Here is a 13205-nt window from a genome sequence, read left to right on the forward strand (position 1 = left end):
GGACCATATTTGAGACAGGAGAGGATGGTATGTGGGTGGAAAGGGGAAAGAGCCCTAGAAACATCTTATAGGAATCTCATGAGAACAAAGAAGTGTACTCTTCTGTTACTCAATGCAAGAAAGCGTCTTTCCCTTGAGAACTTCTGCACAGGTGAATGGAGACAGGTAAGATTCATTCCAAGTCCTGTCTTATTCCTGAAGTTCGTTCAGGTGTTGTGGTCTAAAGTCATATCCCTATTTTTTCCACTTAGGTGTGCTGCATGCATTGGGTAATGGAGCTTTCTTGAGGGAAAGACATGAGATGTGGATATTATCTACCATGGGAGATCCAAATGGAGTCAAAAAGACATCGTTCTTTCTGATCATGCTCCTCATATACTCCATGTATTCCAATCATTAAAATCACTTTAACAGTGACAGTAATGCCCTACATTCATTTGGGGAGCAGGTGATGTACAGGCATTGCTTTCCAGAGCTGAGTTGCTGAAAATCCAGATTTCAATGTTTTATATGCATTTTGAAGTTTCCTTTGTGTATCTGGAAAGGTCCCAGGAAAAAACTGATGGGCAAACTGGAATAACTGAGTAGTACTAAATGACATTATTACTTACAACAATGGGCACATTTAAGGGAAAGCAACAGTACATGATGAAACACTCCAAGGCAAGCGATAGTGAAACACTATTTCTACATGTAGGCTTAAAAGCACAAGAAAAGGACTGGTTTCCACACAGATCATAGCCATACTACAGCTGCAATAATAGGACAGGATGATCAAGCAGGTTGGAAAGCACTGCTATTGCCAACACAGGGTGTCATGGCAGAAAACAGAGACATGAAAATCTGAGCTGAGCAGTTCGGCTGATACACACCCTATGCCACATGTGCCACAATGCTTCTGGGTACCCAAAAAAGCTACATGAATCCTACATCAAAGGCAGTTCAATTGTCAACATCAGTTATATGGGCATACACAAGTCCTTCTCAATGTACACAGGTATGTCCTCAATAAGAATTATAATGAATGAAATTATCTTCATAACATTATATGTGCATGTTCTAATAGCCTTTTGCACTTTCGGTTTTTTTTTTTTATATTCCATTTAATCCAAACCATCTAACACTCCTTATCCACGCATTCATTCTTTGAATGACTATTGAGAACACTGTGGAGCATGCAGAAAGAGGTACTAGGGACATAAAAGTGCTCCTCTTTTAGTGCCTGATACACTGAACCTTTTGTAGCCCACCTGGAATAGCCGGGCTCCCACCTGTCCTAGAAAGGACTCATTACCCTCGGAGTCCCAAGCTATGATCTTCTTTTTCCTCCACACCTGGGCCAGTCTTTGTCATGAGATGGCATTGTTCTCTGTGTGTCTGTCTGAATTCTCTGAAAAATGGTCCTGAGGATCAATGATAAAGTATCAAGAACTAAGTCTATTTTTGTATCCCAGTGTATCAGTGGAGGACTTCTGAGCATGAATTCAAGTATTCCAGCCTAGGCGATGAAACTTACATCACTGAATGGAAGTGACAAAGCCAGTCCTGGAATTTTCATCATGAAAATCTTGATCCTGAATCAATCAGAGTTGAGGAAAGAAGCTCTCACATCTAGGTTATGTCCAGGAAATTATTTCTACTATGCATTATTATCATAGTTATCATTAGTTTCATAGCTACATTTGTTGAGCATTTTTATGGGTTATGCTCTGCATATGCTTCTTCACAAAAATTAAAGCATTTGAGCTTCACATTGGCCTTATAATTTTTTTTTGCATTTTTTTTGTTTTATTTATTTATTTATTTAGTTAGTTAGTTAGTTAGTTAGTTATTTTTTTTTATTGGTCGTTCATAACATTACATAGTTCTTAATACATCATATTACACGGTTGATTCACGTGGATTATGAACTCCCGCTTTTACCCCGTATACAAATTGCTGTATCACATCAGTTTCCCTTCCATTGATTGACATATTGCCTTTCTAGTGTCTGATGTATTCTGCTGTCTGTCCTATTCTCTACTATCCCCCCTCCCCTCCCCTCCCCTCCCCTCCCCTTTTCTCTCTCTACCCCTTCTACTGTAAATCATTTCTTCCATTTGTATTATCTTGTCTTGCCCCTCCTTTCCTCTTATATGACATTTTGTATAACCCTGAGGATCGCCTTCCATTTCCATGCAATTTCCCTTCTCACTCCCTTTCCCTCCCACCTCTCATCCCTATTTAATGTAAATCTTCTTCTCAAGCTCTTCGTCCCTACCCTGTCCTTGTTTACTCCCCTTATATCAAAGGAGTCATTTGGTATTTGTTTTTTAAAGATTGACTAGCTTCACTTAGCATAATCTGCTCTAATGCCATCCATTTCCCTCCAAATTCTGAATGGATAAAAAAATGTGGCATTTATATACTATGGAGTATTACTCGGCCTTATAATTTTTAAGTCATTACTATCCCAGAATTGTTAATGATATTAAAAGTGACATAAAACTAACATTTATTTTAATGTATTTTATCTTATCTTCATTGATGTTAAAGAATAAAAGGACAAATTACAGACTGGAAAAAATATTTGGCATTTATATATTTTAGTTTTCTCCAGAAAAAAAATACCTTTGTGTGTGTGTGTGTATGTGTGTATAGTGAGAGATTCATTTTTTTATTGGCTAACACAATTGCGGAAGCTGGCAAATTCAGATTTTATAGGCAAGCAGGAAGAAGCCTAGAGACCCACAGGGAGGTGATGCCGCACCTGGAACGTGAAGGCAGAATGAAGGCCGTTTCTTTCATGCTTGGGAAATCTGAGCCTCTTTCATGAAACATCTTGGACTGATTGGATGAGTCCTTCCCACATCATGCAGAGTAATCTACTTTACTCAAATTCTACTGACATCCAGAAAGCAAGACTAGCATTTAACCAAACATCTGTATACCCTAGACTAACCAAGTTGACCCACAAAATGAACAGCACATATCCAACAACAGAGTGGCATTCACTACCTATGAAGAACATCCAAACTCAAGAGTAAAAAAATAACACTTTTTAGAATAAGCAAATATTTGAACTTTTATCAAGGAAGATATATAGAAAGTCAAGTAGTATATACAAGATGTTCAACACAATTAGGCATCAAGAAATGGAAAATAGGCCACGTTAAGATATCACCATATACCTATTAAAATAGTTCAAATAGAAGTACTGACAATATCAAGAACCTACAAGGATGCAGTACAACTAGAAATTGCATATATTATTGGCAGCAATACAAAATGATACAGTCATTCTCGAAAATATCTTCTTCTGAAAACTTAAACATATACTTATCACATGACCTAGGTTGAGAAAAGCTGAAAACCTACTATGGGCTCTAGGGATTTATGCAGATGGGTTGTAGAATGTACTGGACACTTCTCCCAGACCTTGCTTAAAAGGCACACTAGAACAAAACTTTATTATTCAGAAACAGCAGTGGCAAATTAATAGAAAGAAATGACTCCCATCTTAAGGGGAAGTTTTGTTTCATATCAAGACAAAATTTTAAATGTTTCTTTAAAGTCCTTCTCTGTGTAAGAAGCTAGATAAGAAAAAACAGATCATATGATACCATTTACATAAAATGCCCACAATACACAAATCAATACACACAGAAAATCTCTGGGACTGAGAAAGTGGTATGGACGAGAAACAGGAACAGGGAATAACATTTAAAAGATACAGGGTTTCTGGATGTGATAAATATGTTCCAAATTTAGATTGAGATGGTGTTTACACAACTCTATATATTCTGAACACCAGTGCACTGGACATTTGTATCGCATTAATACCCCCTAGAGGGCGCCCACTGCTAAAAGGGAATTTAAAAAACAAGTGAATGAATAGCATCCACTAGATGTCACCCAGCCTCTGTACATTGCCACCCTAATGCTGGCACAATGAAATCATGGATGGAACAGCCATGGTCACAGAGATGACAGTGATGCATGTGGCCTGCAGCCTGATGTCACTCACGCTGTTATGGTTTGGATATGAAGTGTCTTCCAAAAGCTCCTGTTTACGTAGAAATGTTCAGAGGTGAAATGATGAGATTCTGAGAGATGTGACTTAATCAGTAGATTGATCCATTCATTTCATTAATAATTTGAAGGGAATAACCAGGAAGTAACTGTAAGCAAGTGGGAGGTAACTGGAGGAAGAAGGTTGTAACTGGTGGTGTGCCTTTGGAGTTTTGGAGTTTTTATTTTGTTCCTCATTCTCATTCTCTCCTGGCCACCACCACCCCCCACCCCCGACTCCCGTCTGTCTGTCTCTCTGTCCGTCTCACTTTCCTTCTCCTCTCTGGCTGTCATAAGCTGAGGAGTCTCCCCTCTGCCATGCCCTTTGGCCTTAATTTTGTGGCTCACCTTGAAAGGCTTAGAGTGATGGGGTCAGCCAACCATGGACTAAACCTATTTTACATCTGAAACCATGAGCCCAAAATAAACTCCTCTAAGTCATTAATGTCACTTACGTTAGGTACAGCAACAAAAGGCTGACTAACACACTCACCAAGGTCCATCAGGCTACTGCACTGCTGCTGAATGTCTAACCTGTCGACAACAAAGACCCATATTAAGGCCCCCAGCAGGGTACCACCAATGGAGGAGGCCCAGCAGCCACATATTGACATCTGAGTTATAGCGGAAACTTGCATCCAGAAAATGACAGCAATTCATCCTGACCAGGGTTGACATATAATTTTTGTGTTACCATTTGCCTTTCCTTCCCACAATACCTCCATCAGTTCCATTATCCAAGGGCTCACAGAATCAGGGTCAGAAGCAAGATGAGCAAGTGAGATACCTAGTGTAAAATAGAAAATTTTATCTTAATGTTGGATTCCAAGGCAGATTACTCTCCTCACCTTAATTCCATCCCTACAGAGAGAATCTGCTTCACCAACATGAAACCACATGCAGCATTGTGTTGAGCCAAGAGAAACTCTAAGTGGCCAAAGAGGAAAGCAGTGGGGGCATGGAATACACTGATCATTCCTTGTACCCCATCATCTGAGACTGATAGCAGTGAAAAGCCCTCTCTTAGATACAATTGAGGTGTCAAGGATCCTTAAACCAAGGGTCACTCAAGACAAAGGAATGTTCATGGGAAGAACATTGAACCCATGTAAGAAAAGATGGAATCAGGAGTGGCCCCACTAACCATCACTCTCAGAGACTGTTCAGAGAATTTGGGCTTCTCACACCAGCAATTACAGGTTATGAGTATCTAGAGATTCTCTTTCCCAAAAGACCATGTTCACAGCAGTGTCCAAAACAAGGGTCTCCCTGATCTTGACAGGAGTGCTGCCCCTGGTCTCATTGTGCTCTCCATGCCAACAAACCACCAAAGAAAGCTATCAGCATGCTTCCAGGAGCAACTGACCCTTATCAGCATAAGGAGGAGGGGTTGCTGCCACATTAGAGGGGCAAGGAAAAATGTGATAGCCACAAGTGTCTCTTCTTATTCACATGCCAACTTTAACTGTAAATGGGCAAAAATTAGCACCATTACCAAGTAAGAATCTGACTAAAAGAAGTTTAGACCTTCTGGATCTATTCACTGTAGCAGATAAGCCACCCAGACCTGCAAAAGCTCTAGCAAGAATAGAGAAAACCAGTAAGTTGCAGCCATGTGATCAGTTACAGAACCAGAGGCTGTAACCCTTTCCATATCCCTCTCTAGCAAACTGTGGCCAGCATGAATCCTGGAGAAGCTGTGTCTAGACAGGGTGAATTCAATATGAGGAGTAAATGGGCCTCAGGGGTGCAAGTGCGGACAACAGCAGACACTGTTGGTGCTAGCTGGGCACACTTATCCTCAGGTGTCAACTGAATTTCTCTTCATAGCTCACAAGGGAAAGTCCACCAATGAATTGCTCTCGGGAGACTGGACCTGCTTCACAGTATGCATACCTCAGTGCAGGCTGCCTGGAGCAATGACTGACCAATGTGTGTGGTGCACAGGAGCCCAGTTCCCTGAATCAAGAAGAGACAATCTCTCTGTTGATCTACACTCCAGAGACCCCTGCAAGACTATGCTGAGGCTAGACTTTGATGAAAGCTTATTTTTGCTCAGATTCTTCTCTTTTCCTATAATCCTTTCTCATTTCCTTACAGGCTTCTCTTGAGAGCATTTCTTAATAAATCACAGGCACACCAACCCCCATGTCCAATTCTCCTTCTAAAGAACCTGGCCTGAAGTTAGAGAAGTGATCTCAATTTTAACATGGATACAGAATTTTAGTGAAGCTTAAGTTAAAGAAAAGTAATTTGAAAGTCAGTCCCTAGGCCAGTGACTGCCAGACCTCACTGTGCCTGAAATTATTTGATAGAGTTCTTAAAATGTCATTTCCTAAGTCCTACCCTAGAATTCTTTCCAAAACTCCAGAATAATGACTTAGAAATCTCATTTTTTAAAGTTTTCTTTTTATGTCTACTTATCAAGGGTTTGCATTTTTACATTGGTTTAGAAAACACATTTGTATTGAATGATTTGTACATGCCCTATATGAACTGGGATATTTAAAGTAAAATTTTGAGAATTCTTCCAATTTTACAAGTCTGTGATTTAGTTGCTTATTAAAAATCCTTTAACCCTTAACTTAAAAAATGATCTTGATTTCAAATCAATCATAAAGTGGTTATAAATTAAATGTAACATTAATGTGATAGTTTCTGAATTTTGCCCAAAAAACACGTGTATTTATTTGATTATATTTTATGAAATAGCAATAGTATTAGTAATACTACATAGATTCTTATGCTAATTACTATAACAGCTGGTATAAATAGGGGTACTCTGAGGCAACCAATATCACCAACACCACTGATGTAATATAGTAAAAGTTGATTTCTTTTTCATTCAAACACAACAGCATGTCTGGGCACCATTCCAGGACTGTCCCCCAAGTTTGCCATGTAGCAGTGCACACAGCTTCCACCCTGAGGCCCTCACATCTCAACATAATGTTTAGAGGTCATTGTTGCTAGGGATACTTCTACTGGAAATTAAGTGCTATGGTCCTAAGACATCACTGACCATGACTATTGATCACATGGATCACAACCCCTGGGCCAGAACATGTAATATTGACCCCAAATAAGAACAAGAGCCAAAGAATGCTAATCTGCTTATTAGTTTATTTCCTTTGAATCTTTGATGATATCATGACTGCTGAAGAACATTTTTATTGACAATTATTCATTTCACTGTAGAATATTTTTCAATTATATCAAGACACACAAATGAAAAATTATAACCCTTGAAAACTCACATTATATAAGATTTAATTGGTTTGGAAAAATTATTTCCAGTTATTTGTAATATACTTGTTATATATATATATATATATATATATATATATATATATATAAAATCTATTTTAATGCCAGTTTGCCACTGACTACTGATTGTGATTTGGGGCAAGACACTTTTCTGACATTCATTCACTACAGCTCTAAAATAAGGATATTATAAGAGAATTTCTCTAAGTTGTTTTCCAGTTCTGGTGGATTGTGAGTATATTGTAACTCCTGATGCCTACACATCATTCCCTCATCCTCTTCTTTCTCCTGTAGGCCATGTGCAGGACAATTTTCACCTTGGAGCATTAAGACTTTGAACCAGCCTCCCTCAGAGTCCACTTTTAGAACCTGAAACACTTCCAGTGATAGGGCTGGTATCTGTCAATTGATGTCCAGAGACCTCTATTCCTTTCACTGTGATGTATAACTATATGAGAACTCTAAACTGGCCAAAATCATGGTTGAAAATTCTTTCCAAACTAGAGTACCATCACATGGAATTCATTAATCTTAGACTATGGTTAGAAAATAACAGTAGGCAGTGTTTCCCCCAATAAAACATAATCTACTCAAACAAGGACTTCCTTTTGCTCCCAACTGCAAAACCTGTTAGTTAAGACAATTTGGGGAACAGTGTAGGTACCCAGTGAATACTTGTCATTTGAATAAGTGACACTAACATTACACCTCCATAAGGTTTAATTCTTAAGAAGGACTCATACAACATTAGCTTCTACATCTCTAGCAACTGAGACCTGATCCTCTCCTGAAACAACCCAGCTCATTATTTCCCTGAGAATTAAGTTACCTAGAGGAAGGTAGTGCTTGGCTTAACACTCTGCCCTAACTGTTAAGTCAAGAAGATAGGGGAAGAAAACTGGACAAGCCAAACAGGAAATGTCAGCTCAAAGAAATTGTTTCAGAGAAATTGCCTTCCCATTTGTAAACTGTAATGTTTTAGACAAAGGCAGGATTTATTAAATATAGTAATGTAAATGGCAGAAAATTTCTGCATTTTTACATAGTCACCAGAGAAATGACCTATGTTTAAATTCTCATAGCCCTGCTGCTAGGGACCTGCAAAATCTGAAGGCTCTGCTGGACTTAAAGAATAAGTAATCAGAAATATTCAGGTCCTGTCACTCTCCCCATCTACAACCAACAAATTGTGCAAAAATGGAAATTACCAGCATGGCAGATACTTGAGATAAATGGCTTCTAGCAAGACAGGTAGATAGAAATCCCTAATTCATTGCTCATTAGGCATCCAGAGGAGACCCAGAAGGAAGAGACCAACAGCTCCATGGTACAGCTTTAAGGGGAAGGGATCCCAAGGCTTTACAGATGTAAAATCAGAGTGGTACAGCTGTTACCTGCTGATGCTGCTGCACTGCCTAAAATCTGGTTGTCTCCTTGGAAAATGTAAGGCTTCAGGGAACTATAAGAGCATTCTGCCTTTTCTCCTCTCTTTTCTTTTTCATATGGGGACTCTGAGGCCCACAAAGAAATAAAAAATTGTTCACATTCTAATGATTGTATATTTGCACAGGCTCAATTAAAACCCACCAATTTATTTCACTGAATATTTAATTGCTTAAATTGTAGGAGGTGCTCTTTCAAAATAACCCTGTGGGTTGAGAACAATCTAACCTCTATTGGTGGTTAAGACTGGTCTTTGTAGAAGGGCTTATTCATAGGGATATCTTTGCTCAAAAGAGAGAAACAGAAAAGAAAGGAGGGAATAAGAGAGGAAGATGGGAGGAAACAGTAAATAACAGATATTTTGATGAGATAGTCTTGGCCACCTTCTTCTATTTCTCTGACTTCTTAGCAACTACAGCTATGCTTCCTTGTTCAAAGACCTCATTTTGTTCAAAATCAAAGATCAATCCATGCTTTTGTGATTATGTCAAGGTGTATCCTGGTATTGTGTAATAACTAAAAAGAATTTAAAAATTAAAAAATATCAAGATCAAGGATAAACTCCAAAGGCAAGTACATTTTGACCTAGAACATAGCTATACCATAATTCAAGGTAAAATAAAAGAACAAAGGGTAAGCAATCCCTTCTAAACCATTTACAAAACAAGAGAGCATTGTCAGTGGCACAACTCACTTCTGAAGTTCAGATTTTATTGAAAAACCAGGGACTCAGAAGGAGGAAGGTCCCTGGAATCATCTTATTCAAAAATTTCACTTTGCAAATGAGGAGTGTGTGCTTTACAATCACAACTCAAAAACGTACAGAGGCCAGGGGAATGAAGCCAGATGGGTCGGATAAGAGATATCTTAGAATTGGTATAGGAAATGGTGTCTTTCCTCTTCAAGAAAAACAACAAGGCAAATTTTCTATAAATGGCAAGTAAAACTTAGCCTTAGAATGAGGTTAAGAACATGGACTAACTGCTGCCCAGCTCCATTTGCAAACTGTCATATAATGATGTGACCTTGATGTTGCCCAATATTGTTATTTCTTTATAATATGAATTTCTACTTGAAATTCACCAATACTTTTTGAGAACGACAACTGCTTCAAATTAGTTGCAGCCAAAAAGAAATCTTCCAGAGTTTGATTCAATGTCAGGTTTGTAGTTGTGCCCTAGTCTAAGGGAGAGTAGGCAGGGAGAAAAGGATTCTAAAAAGCCCTGGGTTCTAGTTTCATCTCAGCAGTCCAGTTGCTTCATGAGCTTCCAGAAATCATTTTTGTCATTTAGGGGAAAAATTGCTTGAGAAATAGAGCTATAACCTGTGTCCAGCACCATAAATAAAAAGATGAAGGAAACATGAGGGAAGATAACAGAGGCTGTGGTTTTCCTTCACATTCTCCTTGGACCTGCAGGGCTGCAGGAGAGCACATGATGGATGCCTTCAGTCTTGACGCACAGAGGACCCTGCCTTCTTCTACTAGGATCCTCCTGCTCTGTTGAGCCCTGGGCACTCTGGACTCCCTGGGCCTTTTTAGAGGCAGAAATGGACCATTGGGCTTTGGAGTCTGTTCTCTGTTGTCTCAACTCCTCTGATTTGAATATTAAATGAATTGTTCTTACTTGAAGTTTCCAGAGTTCACCTATTCTGTTGGCCATATCTACACCACTAAGAGTAAAGCTTTCAACCCCATGCTCTCTTCCTGTGTAGTGGGCACACAAACTGGCCATGGAGATTCAAGGTTGAAGGATGAGGATTGTGACTTGGTATGACTTGCTCTAGGCCTTGTTCCTTTTGCTGAGCATCATGTAAGGGAACTGCTGAGGCTTCCTGTTGGGCACTTTGATTCTATTTGATGTCAAGCATTTTATTTCTTCATCAGCACATTGCAATGTTCTTATTTGTGGTTCTTTCTGGATCCAGAGTTATCATGTTGATCAGGTTCCTATGTGCCTCCAGGGATGCAACTGACCAGCTCTTTGGGACCCTCCTGTGTCAGGTCCTAGTCATCCTCTCTCACCACCTGCCTAATGGCATCCAAAGGCTCCCTGAGTTGTGGGTTCAAACAGAGAATGTTTCATTATTTTGTGACTTTATTGCATTGTGTTTATCCTGCTCTGAAACAGCTGAGCCAACCCTGTTGTTGACTTCTTCTTTGGCCCCTTCAGGCAGAGGCTGAAGCCGCAGACCCTCCAGATGCTTCTCCAGAGGGCTCTATGACACTGGGGAACTGGACGAATGCAGAAGTAGCTGTTCTCAGGAAACCCTGGAGATGCTGGGAAGCAGAGTGGAGCAGTGGTGACGAGCCTCTGCCCGGTGACCAGAAGTGGCTTTGCAAGTGAACACAACCCAGTCCCACTTGACAGTTGTCTGCTCTTCTCTCAGCCCCTTGCCCCTGAAATGCCTCAGTGATGCCCCAGTGTCTTTGAATGCATTTCTATTAACCTGGCTTGGCCGAGTTTGCTCAGAGAAGTTATATGAAAGTGAAACAACTGAGAATAACTGCATCCTTCTCTAAACTAATAAACTTCTTGTAGTATCTTCTCTAAATCATTTCTCATTCAGCACTTATTACTTAGTTTCACTGCAGTGAGAAGAATCCCTCACCAAACCACAAAATCCTGCTTATAATTGTTCTATACATGACAGTTTAAAAATGATTCCTTATTTTTCTCTCAGGCTTTGTTCCCCTGGGAATCATATTCTGGTCTGTGACTAGGTGTTGCTATAGGTAGACACTTCGTTTTTTGATTGAATGATCCATAGAACTCATTAAATCATAAATTCTTTTGGAAAACAGTGCCTACAGTGGAATAGTCAGTGGTTTATGAAAAGTCCTCTGGAGACATTTGTCCCTGATATGGTGACATATTGGCATTGGGTTCTGGTAATGAAAAGTATGGCCTTTTACCCTTGAAAATTCACATTTATTTAGCTCTTAAAAAGACATACTTAAGTCTAAAAATATGAGTGACTGATCCCATTTCGACATGCAATCCCAGTGTTTATTTCAAAATCCCAGTGTTTATTGGAAACCATTTAAAAATAGTTTGGAGATTTATTAAGCTTGAGAAGGCAATGAGATCCAGGAGTTTGCACCAATGTTCTGCTTAGGATGTTGGATTGACCATCTTGGTGGATATTGGTGATACCATACAGAAAGACAAGTTTGATGCTGGAAAAATCATTAAATTTGACATTTAGACTATGAAATAATATAGTTAATATTTAGATACCCACCAGTGACATTTTACCAACTTTTATTCCATCCAAACCATCATCCTATTGGTCAGTGCTGCCCACCCGTAGGTCAGATGGTTCAGATAAGAGATATCTTAGAAATGGTATAGGAAATGGTGATTTTCCTCTTCAAGAAAAACAACAAGGCAAATTTTCTATAAATGGCAAGCAAAACTTAGCCTTAGAATGAGGTTAAAAGCATGGACTAACTGCTGCCCAGCTCCATTTGCAAGCTGTCATATAATTATGTGACCTTGATGTTGCCCAATATTGTTATTTCTTTATAATATGAATTTTTACTTGAAATTCACCAATACTTTAGTCTAACTGCCAGTCTTCATGAGGAGCAGTTGTGTTTACAACTGGCCTTTCCATATTCAGGTCAACTATACTAACTAAAACTAGGGTCTGTACAAAGTCTGAACTATTTGGTACCAGAGGTTACTCATTCCACAAAGAACTCAAGTAGAGAGAAGAGCCCACTATGAGATGCCCTAACAACACAGTAGGTCCCTATGAAACACAGACATTGAGGCTGCCAAGTAACTCTGAGGATTCGGGAGACAGTAAAATAATTTTATTAAAAAGATGACATTCATATGATTTTCAGTTTTTCACAGCCAAATGTATTGACTGCTCTTATAGAATAATTCAGTAAAAAGAACTCAGGGTCCCTGAATCCAGATCTGATGCTCTCCCCAGGCCAGCACTATGTTTATTCTATATCTTGGTATGCACTCCCTTTTCCCAAATGCTACAATAGAGATTTGCTATAAGGTGGGGCATCCTTCAGAATGGAGGAAACAATGACAGAGTTATCACCTATGCCCAGGCAGAGTTCTTCAATGGGATATCATCAGCTCAGCTTTAGGGTCATTATGAAAGTCACCTCTACTAAACTTTAAATATTTTTGTACTTTAATATAGAGGGCATGTTAGTAGTTTAGTAGCCATTTAAAAAATTGGAGAGTATATATAAATTCCTTTCATATGTTTTTTATAGCAACTTGATATTTAGTTACTTGTTTTTCTAACATCCTGTTACACGTGTAAGAAATAATGCACACTGATTTTAGAATCTAAGCAGAGCCACAGACAGAGAGGTGATAGAAGGCTGGGTCATTAGTTGTCTCTGTAGTTTAATATATTCTTTTTTAAATAAAAAATTGTAGCAAATATTAAAAAAATTATATGCTTAATGT

Source organism: Urocitellus parryii, chromosome 4 (assembly GCF_045843805.1).
Source record: "Urocitellus parryii isolate mUroPar1 chromosome 4, mUroPar1.hap1, whole genome shotgun sequence".
NCBI lineage: Eukaryota > Metazoa > Chordata > Mammalia > Rodentia > Sciuridae > Urocitellus > Urocitellus parryii.